This window comes from Euprymna scolopes, chromosome 33 (assembly GCF_053919585.1).
Source record: "Euprymna scolopes isolate OS-2025 chromosome 33, ASM5391958v1, whole genome shotgun sequence".
Taxonomy (NCBI): domain Eukaryota; kingdom Metazoa; phylum Mollusca; class Cephalopoda; order Sepiida; family Sepiolidae; genus Euprymna; species Euprymna scolopes.
Window position 1 is genome coordinate 81687377 of NC_136514.1, and position 15333 is coordinate 81702709.

The 15333-nt window shown below is 36.1% G+C and overlaps 1 protein-coding gene across 2 annotated transcripts in view; it reads right to left on the bottom strand.

Moving 5' to 3' along the window:
* LOC145258327 (unconventional myosin-XV-like) overlaps nt 1-15333 on the bottom strand; it is a 597738-nt gene that overhangs the window by 558377 nt on the left and 24028 nt on the right. The window contains exon 1 of one of the 2 annotated variants that reach the window (XM_080116478.1): nt 10939-11062. The exons of the other annotated variant lie outside the window; for it this stretch is intronic. The gene's annotated coding sequence lies outside the window, so the exon portion shown is untranslated. Of the gene's footprint in view, nt 1-10938; nt 11063-15333 lie in introns of those variants that run through there. 2 annotated transcript variants of the gene reach the window in all.

The window sequence follows — 15333 nt, forward strand, 5'->3', positions numbered from 1 at the left end:
TGCAACTTCATATACCCGTTTGCTTCAACATGCACTTTGTTTCTCCACCGAGCAGGTGTTGCATTTTTCTCTTTTCAACCAAAGCATTTATTACTGTTACTTTTGCACTGCTAAAAACTCATTACCACATGTTCATTTTACATGGTTGCGGTTGTCCTTCCTCCGACCGCATGCCAGCCATTTCTCGCCTTCGACATTACATGACCATTTTCTTCCATGTGTACTTTTTTCTCTCCGGGCACGTATTGCATTTTTTTCTCCTTTTTCTTACCTTCCTCTTCTCATGCACACTTCCTAATTTGCATATGCGCGTTTTTTCTGCTGCTGCTAATCTCTTTGCATGCTGGCCATCCTTCGCTGCTGTTGATATTTTCCACGCGCTCACACGCACTATGTTACACTTGACCACAAAGTCACCAAAGTCTACGTCAATGGTGAGAAGAGTTGTTCTGTTGACCAAGGTACGTTTCTGGCCCTATGCAGTTCTAAGAGGTTCATCTTCGAAAGCTTTGCCTTCTTACCCTTTGAGAAAGGGTTAGTTCATTACTAATCGCCTGAAGCGCTCCTACCAGAGAATACCAACAGAGTCGCCCAGGCATTTTTTTTTTTATTATTTTATTTTTATTTTTTTTTAGTTCAGAATGCTCTTCCTCTAGGACAGTGGTCACCAAACTATCTGGCCCATGACGTCAGTTTATTCGTCCTGCAGACGGTAACTGAATTTGCTTGATAAAACGTACGAAACAAAACTAATAAAATTTCAATTTGAATATCATGTTTAGAATGATAGATTTTCATGCTTGTTGAGATCTGATTACTTTGGTCTTTAAATTAGGCATTTCATTTCTTCCAGCTCTCCCCGACCCTTGGTGAGCCGTAGCTTCACCAGTGACCCCCCCCCCTAAATCTGCTTTTGTGTTTCAACAGGATTTTTATGACGTTTCTAATTCAATGTCTTTTCCATTTTCAGATTCCATTTTCTTCACCCTTCATTATGGCTACTAAAAAAAGATTCACAAATCTCACTAACCTTTTTTGCTGCTTCGTTTGTAAGATTCGGATATGTGCACATTATGTCTGATGTAACCATCTTTTTGCTGTTGTCGTTTTCTTTCATAACTTTTTAGTAAATAAACATGTTGGTTGCGTTTATTTTTGTTCATTGCGCGCGCACCACCCATGATTCATTGATTAACATGGAATGCTAAACTTAATTTTTCGTCCCCCCCCCAGACCTTCCGTTCTAGCTAGCAAGTATTGGATAAAATTATTATGCGGCCCGCGTTCATCATTTTCAGTTATCCAGCCCACAGTAAAAAAAAAAAAATTTGGCGACTGCTGCTCTAAGATACTGGCTTTTCAAATTCCGCCTTCTTGACCGTGCAACATCTTCAGGTTCCTTCGTGACGGTGAAAGAGTGGGATGAGAGAAAGGATGCTCAGGAATTAACCGACTTTCGATCCCAAGGTGTTTATTATTAGTTTCTGTTATGATTTATGACACCCACGCATGCGTCTGTGAACGCCCACTATGGGATTTCGCCATCACCCTTAACCCATTAGATCACATTGTCCTATAAATAGGACAATAAATAATTTCTTTTTAAAATTTTATTTTGAATAGTAAATTTTGATCGATAAAATATATCATGTGTAACCAGTGTCCTATTTATAAGAAAGTCAACATTTCGATTTCTAAATAAAATAAATAACTTTTCTTTCAATTCATGTATTCTAACCCAGTTAGTCATTACTAGGGCTATGACAACAGCATATTCTTTTCATTGTTTTGACTCGAGTGTGTATCCGTTCATATCTTATATGCTTTTAGATAGAGTGATGTGGTTCTCGGTTGATTAACTGTGTCTGTGTCGGATATATACTCGAGAGTCAAAACAATGAAAAGAATATGCTGTTGTCATAGTCCTAGTCATGACAAAATTTCAGCTCAATAGTGAAAGAAATTAGATAACTGGGACTTAAAGAGTTAATCTCAAATGATGTGTGTGTGTGTATGTATGTGGCAAATGTAACATGTTCTTGCGACATGTAGTATATCTATGTTAGAATATTTCGTGTGTTCGACTTTCACACGTGCATGAGGGACGCAAGTAACATGTAAAATATTAGGTTGGCGGAAAAAGGTTTTTATCAGATAATTATATATATATATATATATATATATATATATGTGTGTGTGTGTGTGTGTGTGTGTGTGTGTGTGTGTGTGTGTGTGTGTGGATGACTAATGCTCCCTATCTTGGGTTGAGCATGCTGGGAAGTGATATACAAACCGCCATTAGCGTATTAAGCGACGCTCTTTGTGTAAACAAATCGAGCGGAGGCATTTGGACGATGTCAAAACATCTTTTATTCACTAACTGGACAGCAGCCGCCGTATAGCGTAATGGTTAGAAGCTTTGACTGTCATTTACGCATTCTGGTTTCGATCCTGGCTTGAGGTAGTTGCCTGTCTAGCCACACTGATGAGCTGTGAAACAGTAAAACAGTACTGCATGTGGATGACAAACGATATTATTTTTGCACCAAACTAAACGTTTTTGTTTTAGTTGGAGTCGAAGTTCTCAGAAATCAAGAGGCTAATACTTGAACTCTATATGAGATACATAGATATTCGAATGTTCCAGTTTAGTTCTTTATCTCTCAAACACCGAGTAAAGAAATTGAGAACATAATTTCCCTCTCCCTAATTAACCATTCTTTCGTTTTGGTCTCTTGGTCCTGCTGGATTCCATGACAAGAATTCATCTGGTCTGGTGGAGTCTCCAGTTTCGTGTTATTACTTGAGGTAACATCACTTGGAGAAGGTGTGCCATTCCTCGTAAAAGCTAATGTGAGTTAGCCATAGAAAGGACATTTTATTTGGACAGCGAATACAAAATGCGATTTTGAATATTTGGTCAGGGTTTACTACTAGGGAAAAGTATCCTAATTCCAGATTGCTCTGACAAATCCCTGTACAGAGAGACCCTGGACACCTGAAGAAAGTGTCTAGTAGGCATTCAAGTTCTCTCTAATATATATACTAGCATTTCAGCCCGGCGTTGCCAGGGTGTTTGGCGGTGTATGTTGAGCAAAAAAAAAAAATTAAAAAAAAAAATAATAAGCGGTCAATTTCTTTTTTAACTTTGACTCCTATTATGACCCCTTAACATTTGTTTTGGACTCAAATCAAGTTATTAAGTTAGATCCATGTCCAAGGAACCTCTATCTAAAATTTCAAGTGTTTAGACCCAAAATTGGCAGAGAAGTTTGGTAGAGTTCTCATAGGTCAAATCGTTGAACTTTGACCCCTTAACAGCCAAATTTCTGGCCGAAAAAGGATTAAAGATTTTCCCAAATCTCAGTACTCTGTATATATTAAATTTCGAGTCTGTAGACTGAAAATTGACAGAGATATTGTGTAGGAAAATGTACAGGCAAACAGACACACACACTTTCACATATATATATACACTTGTGCCCGATATTATTCATACCCCCCCTTGAAAATTGAGTTTATTAGGTGTAACTTTGTAAGAATTTATTGTTTACGTCCATATTGATACATATTCTTAATAAACCTCTTCTGATCATTTTCGTCATTTTAAAATCTCGGGATACTTGTAATAAAAGAAATATACAGCTATTTATAAAATCTGCAATGTTCAAAAATAATCATACCCCCTTATTTTTTCAGTATTAATCGAGTTTCTGACTGTTTGTTTCCTGTTTGATTCTTATTTTGAATGCTTTTATACAACCTTTGATTAATTTCATTGCGTTTTTTGCATTTTTTTAGAAATTAAACTGATATCAACTGAAAACCAATAAAAGAATAAAAATTATTAGAATGGGGAAGAAAAAAAGAGCTTAGTAATGATCTTAGGACTAAAATTATGAATTCACATAAGGATGGTTTAGGTTACAAGTCAATTTCCAAGAAATTTGAGGTCCCTACAGCAACAGTACAGAGCATCATCAAAAAATTCCAGAGCCACCACACAACAAACAACTTGATTGGTAGAGGAAGGAAAAGGAAACTGTCTGCTAGAGCCACCCGGAATATTGTAAGAAGTGTTAATGCAAATCCAACCACCACTACTAAAGACATTTTAGAAAATCTGGAGTCTTCTGGCATAAAAATATCAAGGCAAACATTGCAAAGGACTCTGCATGAAAATGGTCTGAAAGGAAGAAGACCAAGAAGGACTCCATTGCACACCGGAAAATACCTTGCAGCACGTCTAAAGTTTGCTAGGACCCATGTGAATTCTCCAGAGTCCGTTTTCTCAAGTATTTTGTGGACTGACGAAACAAAAATTGAATTGTTTGGCCATATGGATGCTTCTTACGTTTGGAGGAAGAAAGGAGAAGCTTACAACCCAAAGAACACCATACCCACGGTGAAACATGGTGGTGGTAGCCTAATGTTTTGGGGCTCCTTTTCGGCTAGTGGTCCAGGTAGTTTAGTCAAGATAGATGGAACCATGAAGAAGGAGCAATATTTGGAGATACTCCAGAAAAAAATTAGACAGGATGCGGAGAAGCTCCATTTAGGACCAAACTGGGTCCTTCAACAGGATAATGATCCAAAACATACTGCCAAAATAGTCAAGAAATGGTTTGAGGATAATCAAATTAATGTTTTGGAATGGCCTAGCCAGAGTCCCGACCTGAACCCTATCGAAAACCTCTGGCACATATTGAAAACTGAGGTTAAAAAGCGGAAACCTAGAAATTTGAGGGATTTGGAGAACTACTGCATTGAAGAATGGTCAAAAATCAGTGTTGATGCTTGTAAAAACCTTGTTGATAAATATCCAAAACGGTTACAAGCAGTTATTAAGAATAAAGGGCATGCTATTGACTATTAGTAAGAGAGGTATGAATAATTTTGAACTAGTGGCATTATTGTTTTTCTTTGTATAATGTTTCAAACTTGCATAATTTATTTATTTGTTGAGTTTAAATTAAATTCTTATGCTTGATTTATTGTTTGAAATCCCTTTAATATTGTCTACCTTCTGGTTTGAGCAATATTCTTATAGAAATCTCAAAGATCCGAGGGGTATGAATAATATCGGGCACAAGTGTATATATATATATATATATATATATATATATATAGATAGAGAGAGAGAGAGAGAGAGAGAGAGAGAATCAATAAAAAGGTGAAACTGCAAAGCTTATATCTTAAGTTGTTTCAGTTTGTGATTATCCGTTACACCTTTGCATTGTATTGCCTCCTATGAATTTAAATTTCCTTTATATACACTTTAAACAATGCTTTAAGTAAACTACATTAACCTATAAGTACTTATTTTACTCTCACTACAAACAAAGCAATTGCCACTTGGACGTAATGGACTTCTATTTGGGGATCGTATAGGGAGTTGAGCAGCAAGATGTCTGTTTACATTACACTTAAACTTCTGTGGATTAGTAGTCAGAGAAGCAGGAAATTGATCAAGTATTTCTTATGTAACCAGTGTCCTACTTATAGGAGAATCGGTATTTCGCTTTCTAAATAAAATAACTTTTTCCTTTCAATTTGTGTATTCTAAGCTATTTTTAGTTTCAATTCAACAGCACGCACATGTGGATAACCTGGGGCTTAATGGTTTAATCTCGAATCGCTAATACGAGGTTCTGGTTATAATCTTGCTGGAAATTTACTTCCTATACTAGAGAAAAAAAAGTGAGGTTATAGTCAGCAAACGTACTTTCTAACTTCCGGCGTGGCTGCTACCGGAAGCGGTGATGAGGCTAATCAAAACTTCTTTCTTAGAACTGCACGCCTGTGGAACTCTGTTCCTAATGAACCGCCCCCTTAAGTAAACACTTCATTAAATCTTCACACTAACGTACTGTACTTGCAATAACCCTTATCAAGGCCCGGAAGCCACTCCGGGATAAGTGGTGACCACCTTGTAAAAAAAAAAAAAAAAAAAATCCGTTCCTTCACTTTCATCGTTCTTCGCTATTTCTATTATGAGGCAAATTATCGAAATAGAATATAAAAAAGGACATCATTGAAAAATATACAATACAAATTAGCCTTTATTTGCACTTTAAAAAAAATTTATAAACATTTTTTTTTTAAATTTTAAATGTTATAAATATGTTTATGAAATATAAAATTATAAATATACGCTTTTTTATTTTACAAATAAGTTTTAAATGGTAAATTGAAGTTCATGAAAGTATAAAAATAAAATTATTGAAATTAAAATGGCAAATTAAATTATTAAAACCAAAATAAAAAAAATGTCAACATTGTAAAAAAACGTATTTTTTTTTATATATAGACATCACCACTTATCAAGGCCAAGAGGCCACTCGAGGATAAGGGTTACAGAGTGTACAGTAGAAATTGGACAATAAAGTCATCGTTAGTAATGGAAATTTGGTAAATTTGTTAACAAGTGGAACGGCTCATAAAGAACTTGTTTGCGTTAGACTTGAAGACAAACATATTGTAGTCAGCTGGAAAGCAGGAAAACTGAAGACAATTCCACAGGCGTGCAGTTCTAAGAAGGAATCTTTGTTCATGGAATCTAAGTTTAGGTTTAGTTTTAAAAAGATTTTAAATAATTCTTTTAAAAAATTAAAAAAAAAAAATGAGCGCAAAAGTGTTTTCAATAATTCTTTAAAATATATATATATATATATATATATATATATATATATATATATAATTTCAATAATTCTTAATTAAAATAAGACCGAAAAATTTTTAATGAATATTAAATAAAAAAAGAACGATCGGAAAAACGTAATATAAAGAGAATACATGCACAAGGGAGATATAAGCGTTAAAGAAAAAAAAAAAAAAAAAGCGGAGTTACCGATTTGCCTTGTCACTACTTCCGGTAGCAACCACACCGGAAGTTAATTTAGCTATAACCGAAAGGGAATATTTTTCAAATGATAAAAAAAAAAAAAATGGACTCTTTCATCGAAAATTCAGTAAATCGCATAAGAAAATCAGTATGGAATAGAAATTAAATTGAAGATAAAAAAAAATAAAATATTTTAATGTTAATTTCTCTTTACAGACAAAACATTTCTTTTTGCCTAGAACGTTCTTTAGAAATTCTGATCTCTTAATCTTTACCAATTCTTTATTTCTGGCTGTTTGAACAAATTATCAATAAAAATTAGTTTCTGGTCTTCCGACAAAAGGATGGTAGACCTGTAAATTCACCCCTGTCTGTTCGTCTGCCCGCACTTTTCTCAGTAACTACGCCTTGGAATTATTTTTAAATTTTGCACAAACATTAAACATGATAAGAGTAAAAAAGTAACAGAACGAATTTTCCGGAAAAACTCCGGTTGTCCCCCTAGAGGTGCCTTTCGGGTTAAGATGGTTAAAACTGACACTTTTGTGCTTATCAAGAAAAAAAAAAAAAATGATGCCTTGGATTTTTATAAAACTTTCTGCAAAGTTGTAACTGACTTTGCAATAACTATTGGGTGTGCCCCAGGGTCTCTTTTAGGGCTAATAAAAACACTCCATTTTTGGGACTATTTTACCATATTTGTCCAAAATTTTCTGTGTATGTCTATTTAGCAGTTTTGCATGGTGCTGAACTCAAATTTAAATATGTTCGGGCCTTGGACTTTGGGGGCTAAATGGGGGGGGGGAAATGATGGACTTAGTCATTTTTTTTTTTTTTTTTTTTTTTGCATGCTGCGGAACTCAAATTTACATATGTTAAGGCCTAAAATTGCACAGTTTGTTCATTTTCACCAGGATTTGATGTCCGTGGGGAATTTTGGGGCTAAATGGAGGGGAGGGGGGCAATGCTGAACTTAGTCATTTTTTTTATGCCTCATTCATTGTGCACTCACGGGGGACCATGCATGCTTCACTTGTTAAATTGGAAATCGCTCCCGGCACTTGATGTTAGAAGCCAAAAAACTTCAAATTTTCAAACGTCGATAGCAATGATAAGTGTTGGATGGTTAGATTCAGAATCAGAAGACAGCAATTCTTCCTTTTAGTCAGAAATATCGCTTATGGGATATAAAGATTGACAAAGTAAGGGAAGCTAGAGTTATGAAATTGCCGAAAGGAAACCCTAAGTCAACTCATATCCAGCAGTATTCCATATCTCTATAACCCTTATCCCTGAGTGGCTTTCGGGCCTTGATAAGTGGTGACCACCGTGTAAAAAAAACAACACACACACAATTCAGTCATGCATAAAGTATTGTTGCCACATCTGGGCTGCTGCGTCTGCTACAAGTCTATCACTCTTAGAAAGGGTATAAAAAAATATTTAAAAAAAGGGGGGGGGTAAATGTAACAGGCCCCACACTATCAAGCAAGCTCCAACCTCTGTGCCATCACTGCAATGTTGCATCTTACAAGTACGTTTTGACGTTTGGGACGAATTAAAAAAAAAAAAAAAAAAAAAAAATCTATGCTCCTTATTTAATCCAAAAGTTGCTTATTCTCGTTTCATCAGCTACGATATGGTAGTCAGTACCAACTGCAGACCGTCACTTAGAACTGATTGTAACTCAACACCTTTATCTGTTGCGCTTTGGGCCCAGTCAGAGTATACGAGAATAGTACTCCAAAGCAAACAAATTGTACAATCCACATTTTAAAAGTCCTGAAACATAATGGATTCTACTTCAGGGAATGACATGTTGCAGCTTAAATTACAACACGTGTTGGCTTAAACGTTTTGTCCGGAGGAGGAGAGGAAGGAGGAGAGGAAGGAGGAGAGGAAGGAGGAGGGGGGGTTAAATTAGACGCTGTAAAATTTCTGCACGTGTGCGTGCAAAATAAAAGCGGATTCCAGTATTTTTTTTTTTTTTTTTTTGTCTTGTTGGAACACGTTTCTCTGCTTTGGAGATGAAGAGGAAAAGTCCGAATAGGAACTTTTTTTTTTTTTTTTTTTTTTTTTTAAGTAATCTCGCGCTGCGATGATCAATGGCCTCCTCTTCTTCCAAGTTCTACATGATGTGTTGGATTTAAATGATTGGCGGGGAAAAGAAGGAAAAAATGATGCCGATTTATATTCTGATACACGCGAAATTTTGCAATCTATATCTATAATATAAGTCTCACCTGTGTTTAAATGTATGTATGTTTGTATGTCTGCCTAACACTTTCGACAAAGGCGATGGATTTTCATGAGATCGGTATGGTTTTGAAGCTCGATCCTTCGGATGACAAATATCGAAAAATTGGTTAAAAACATTAATTCCTTCACCCTCAACTGGGCACTTTTCTACAAGGAGGGGTTGCTTTTTTAGCAGATATCCCTTTTGTCGATTGACTAGCCTTAATTTAAACCTACGTCACTTCCAGATTGGCGATGGGCGCAACAGCAAAGACGTCACGTTTTTTTTTCACGTTCTTTTCCTCCTTCGCAGTACGGGTTCTAGTAACACTTTTTTTTTTTGCTTAACACACACCTCCAAACACCTGGGCAATGCCGGGCACCCAGGCTAGTTATAACGGGAAACTTATAGACGGGGCCAGCTTTAGGCCACTGCAACCTATGCTGCTGCAGTAGGCCCCGCATCCCCCCCCAATTTTAATTTTCAATTCCCTATTTCTACCCACACAGGGCCCCCCACACAATCCGTTTTGCATAGGGTTCAGAACTAGCTAAGACCGACCCTGCTTGTAGATAAATTGACTTGCTAGGTAAAAATATTTGTGTACACCAAAAATTACAGAAAATTATCGAATAGAATTTTATAAATTTCATTTCTTACTCATATCTCCAATTATACGTTGGAATTCGTTTTTTTTTTAAATCTTATTTTTTTTTCATCCCAAACAAAGACAGTGTAACTAAGTCGTAATGGATTACTATTCGGAATGAGATTTGCAGGTATACTATGTAGGGAGTTGGGCAGCGAGAGGTGTTCACATTACTCTTAAACTTCTGCAAGTCAGAACAGTCAGGGAAGCAAGAGTCCAGGAGGGAATTCCAAAGTCTAGCAGATCGAGGGAAGAAGCTATTTGAGTAGAAGGCATCTAGGGGTCTCTACAGTGGAGGGGTGTGATTTTGCTGCTTCTCAGGTTTGTTGAGGGCATTTACGTCGAGTGAGGGGGGGGGACACCAGTGCTTTGAGGTCGCTGCTTTGGGGATGGAGATAAAAAGTCCAAATGAGGGTTTGTTTCACTTTTTTTTTTTTTTTTTTTTGTCCAATTAATTATTTTGCTGACGAAAGTAAAGTCATAAACATATAAATGTGTCAACTGCCAAATTAAGTAATACACCTTTGCTTTTTCTCCTCCTTCTCTCCAAGAGTTACAAATATGTTGGGTCTGACGAATTCGCAAGGAAAGGGTTTGGTTGTTTTTGTTTTACGGCATATCAACCCTTTGCAGGTTATTTAATGCCAAATCCAGTTATTTTGAAGAAAATTTTTTTAATAAAATATATTTGTTATTTTTGAAGTCGGTTTTCATTTAACCCATAGTTAACAGGTACTACCACTCTGGGTCAGAGTGGACCTGGGAGCAATAGCAATTAAAGGGTGGCTCCACACTCCCCAAAGCCTGCAAGCTGGGACCTCATCATCGGATATAGTTTAAGGTCATATCCAGAACTGCGAGGAAAAAAAAATATGCAGGTGAAACATGGATTTCAAAATAAAATAACTGGAAAACTCGTGGATGTACTTATTAGTTGAAAATATTAGTGTAAACCAAAAAATTACGGAAAATTATCGAGTAGAATTTTAGTAATGTATAAAATTCATTCGTTTCTCATATTTCTGATTATCGTGTTGTAAGTATTAAGGGTCTCCTAGTTGATTGATTCAGTGAAACTAAAAATACTTAACACAAATACTTAATAAACGCAAATAGTTCACAAGTACATAAATTTACATTATGAGTTGACAAACGTAAAAAATAAAGTAACATCACAATATAGAAAAACAATAATTTGATACTCACTTTAGAAGTGGTTAGAGTTCTACTCAGTCTCTCAAGTGAACATACATCCTACAAGGGGTAAAAATGTGCCTTCCCTTGTCAAGGCTGGGATTCGCTGCGTGTGTGTCACTCAAAGGAAATAACTCTCTGGTGTATCTTAACTGGTGGTCTTTGTTCATATTCCCCATACAATCAGTTGGATTGACCCCATTTTTAAGCATTACGTATGTGTGTGTGTGTGTTTTTTTTTTATTCACAAGAGTTACGTAAAAAGACAGATGTATCTCCCTTTTCGCATAAGTGTCGTAATTGTAAGATGCAAAATTGGCACAAACCAAACAATCTAAAATATGGGAAATAAATCAAACTTATTTATCATTTTGTTCTAGTGGATACTAGCCATTCACCTGCTATCTCATATATTCTAACAGAGAGATCTTTAAGATTCTAACCATCCCCTTTAAGTACAATTGTTTGTGTCTCCTTTTGCGCTTGTTTCACCGGGTATATTTACCAGGTAGTTTTTTTTTGTTTTTTTTTTAGTTCTTTTTTCATTGGAATGATGGCGATATTCCTCAGATTTCAGTTTCTTTTCCTTTTGTACATGTTTGTGGGTGTAATTTTTTTTTTTTTAATGTTATGATTCACAGAAAACAACTCGAGCATGTCCAAAATAAATATCGAGATGCAAGGAAGCGTTTCAAAAAAAAAAAAAAAATAATAATAATAATTAAAAAATAAAAATAAAATAATTAAAAATAAAATAATAATTAAAAAATAAAATATAAAAAATAAAAATAATTAAAAAAATAATTTTAAAAAAGTTTAATAGGTTGTGTGATTCATTTTTTTTTTTTTTTTTGAGTTGCCATTCATTTCGTGTCGACACTGATTTTGTTAGCATGAATCAACGAATAGAACGTAAATGAGTCATTAAGACGAAAGGTCGAAATATATTTTACTAGCAGGGAGATTCGACGTTGCCCGGGATTGAATGATGAAAAAAACGAATATTTCACACTCTTACATTTTTATTGTCATCGAAATCCGTGAAACCGCCCGGGAGGAAGCTTCACGTGCCTCCATGCAGTAACTTAGCCCAAAATATGTTATTCTACATTGCACTGTAGAGAACCTACTGTTTCTTTTATAAAATTGTTTTATATGAGCTTCTTTCCAGTTAAAAACATTAAGAAATTTAAACACGGGTTTGAACCTACAGACCACGTCATGCAAAAAAACACGGAAATTTTCAAGTCTTATAAAATTCTTTGCAGTTAATAAAAAAAAAATTAAGAAATTTAGGCGCGGAGTTTGAACCTACAGACCATGTCATAAAAAAAAAAAAAAAAAAAAAAAAAAAAAAAAAAAAAAACATGCTATCCACAGTAGAATTTTCACGACCCGTTGTTCTATCATTGTTGCCAAATGACGGCATGGAAAAAATGGCTTTAGTGATGATCGATAAATTAAAATAACGGTTTTGATTATCGATAATTATCGAGAGTATTCTGAGATAAAACTTAACTAAGATCACTCCCAAACTTACACACTAAAGTTCTGTAAATTTTAACGAAAATCTGTTCAGCTGTTTTGGAGTCTAGAAGGAACGAACTGACACACAAAACTGCATTTTTATAATTGTAGAGATAGAGATATAAAAAAAAGAAAACGGGTAACATTGCAAAAGGCTGATGGCTTCCAGTTCATTAAGAACCAAATATATTTTATGTCTCGTCAGCATCAGACAAAGCCAAACTCTTTGCCAAGAACTTTGCAGCTAATTCTACCCTTTGCGACCAAGGCCGCCAACCCCCAATATTTCCTCCTGTATCAAAAAACACACTATGTGATGTATATATATCTGTACGGGATGTTGGCAAGCTAATCAAAAACCTTGATTCCAATAAAGCAACTGGCCCTGACGGTATTCCAATTATAGTACTCTAAAAAACTTCAACCAGAACCATACTTACAAAACTGTTTAAACGTTGTCTTAACGAGAATAGCTTCCCATCACCCTGGAAAATCTCATCAGTATGCCCTGTATTTAAGAATTCAGGTGATCGCTCATCTCCCTCTCAGTACAGGCCAATAAGTCTCCTGTGCGTCATGAGTAAGTTGTTGGAATCTGTGTTAAATACAGAAGTAATCAACCATCTAAACAAAAATAACCTTAGTGACACTCAATATGGTTTCCGTTCTGCTAGATCTACAGCAGATGTGCTTACAGTTATATCTCATAGGATTAGCAAATCTCTCGATGGAGGCAACCTTTCTAGGGCAATTGCTCTTGACATATCTAAGGCCTTTGATAGGGTATGGCATAAAGGTTTACTTCACAAGATCTCTAGCTATGGTATAGCTGGAAAGGTCTTAATTATGAAATCATTTCTTTCTGATAGATTCATAAGAGTAGTAGTTGAGGGGCAAAAATCAGAAGCCCACAGTATTAATGCTGGAGTCCCTCAGGGGTCCATCCTGGGCCCAACTCTTTTCCTGATATACATTAATGATCTTCCAAATCACATCCTTACATCATTTGTAGACATTTATGCTGAGGACACTACCATTTATGATAGCACATCTAAGACAATAAACGACCAAGTTCTCTCCGATTCTCTCTCCTCTGATCTTGAGCACGTGGTACAAGGGGGAAAGGAGTGGCTGGTTACTTTTAATGCATCTAAAACCAAGCTTCTCTCTGTACTTGACCAATGTTCTGATCCCCATCTGGCATCAATTGAAATGAATGGCTCTCGTCTTGAGGAGGCCTCAAGTTTTAACAAGCTTCTGGGCTTGACCTTTACTTCTGATCTTAAATGGAACGCGTACATCAAATCTGTTGCCAAGGCCGTTGGAAAAATGGTGGGATCTTTCTATCGATCCAGTAGATATCTCACTGCTGATGCTATTCTCTATCTATATAAGAGCCAGGTACGTCCAAGGATGGAATACTGTTGCCACATCTGGGCAGGAGCTGCTAGAAAGGACTTGTCCTGCCTTGATAGAGTTCAAAATAGACTTCGTAGCCTCGTAGGATATGTCCTTTCTCTTCCCTGCAACCTCTATCTCACAGAAGAGATGTTGTGAGTTTGTCTCTGATGTATCGTTATTTTCATGGAAAGTGTTCGAATGAGCTTCAATCTATGGTCCCCCCCCCCTTGCCAAACTTTCACAAGAAACACTCGTCTAGCTGAAAAAACTATCAATAATTCCCCACACTCTTTATCTGTGCCTAAACCTAAATGTAGATTCCATGAACAAAGCTTCTTTCATAGAACTGCACACCTGTGGAATTGTCTCATTTTCCTGCTTTCCGGCTGACTACAATATGGTTGTCTTCAAGTCTAATGTAAATAAGTTCTTGATGAGCCGTTCTATATAAGTTAACAAATTTACCGAATTTTCATTACTAATGATTACTATATTGTCCAATTTCTACTGTACACTCTTTAACCCTTATCCTCGAGTGGCCTCTTGGCCTTGATAATGTGGTGATGCCTGTGTAAAAAAAAAAAAAAAATTGTAACAAAATATTACCATCCACACACACACACACACACACACACACACACACACACACACAAATAAAATCTCGCCTGTCTGTTTAAATGTATGCATGCATGCATGTATGTATGTTTGTATATCTGCCTAAAATTTTCGACAGAGGCAACGGATTTTCACGAGATCTGTATCGTTTTTAAGCACAACCCTTCAGATGATCGAAAAATTGGCTAAAAACATTAATTCCTTCACCCTCAACTGGGCACTTTTCTTCAAGAAGGGGTCGCTTTTACACCGATATTTTTGAAAGTCATCCCATCTTTTCGATTGATTAGCCTTAATTTAAACTTTCGCCACTTCCAGTTCGGTGATGGACGCAACAGAAAAGACGTTACTTTCTTTTTTCATGTTATCCTTCACGGTACGGCTTCGAGCCTGCCTACCACTTTTTTTTTTTTTGCTCATGACACCTTCAAACACCCGGGCAACCAGGCTAGTCTAATATATATATAAGTAGTAGCGTTTGTGTGTGCGTGTACAACTCTCCTACAGCCCACATCACTGGACCGATCATAACCAAATCAGGCATGATGATGGTCCCCACTTAAGATAGTGGGCACCAGTTTTCAAGGTCAGAGCATATTTATATATACTCTCTGGCAGCACACACCACCGGATCAATCATGATGACACTCGACATGATGGTCTCTGGCCTAGAGATGGTGCACACCATCTTTCAAGGTCAAAGGTTAAGGTCGAGATTTTGTTATATGCTTCATAGGTGCCCAAGCATACAATAAAATCCTGTGCAAAGCTCAGGTATCCTTGCTAGTAAATAAATAAAATCTAAGCCAAAATATATTTTATATAAAAAAACTGACGCTTGTGCATTCATTCTTTTTGCCGACT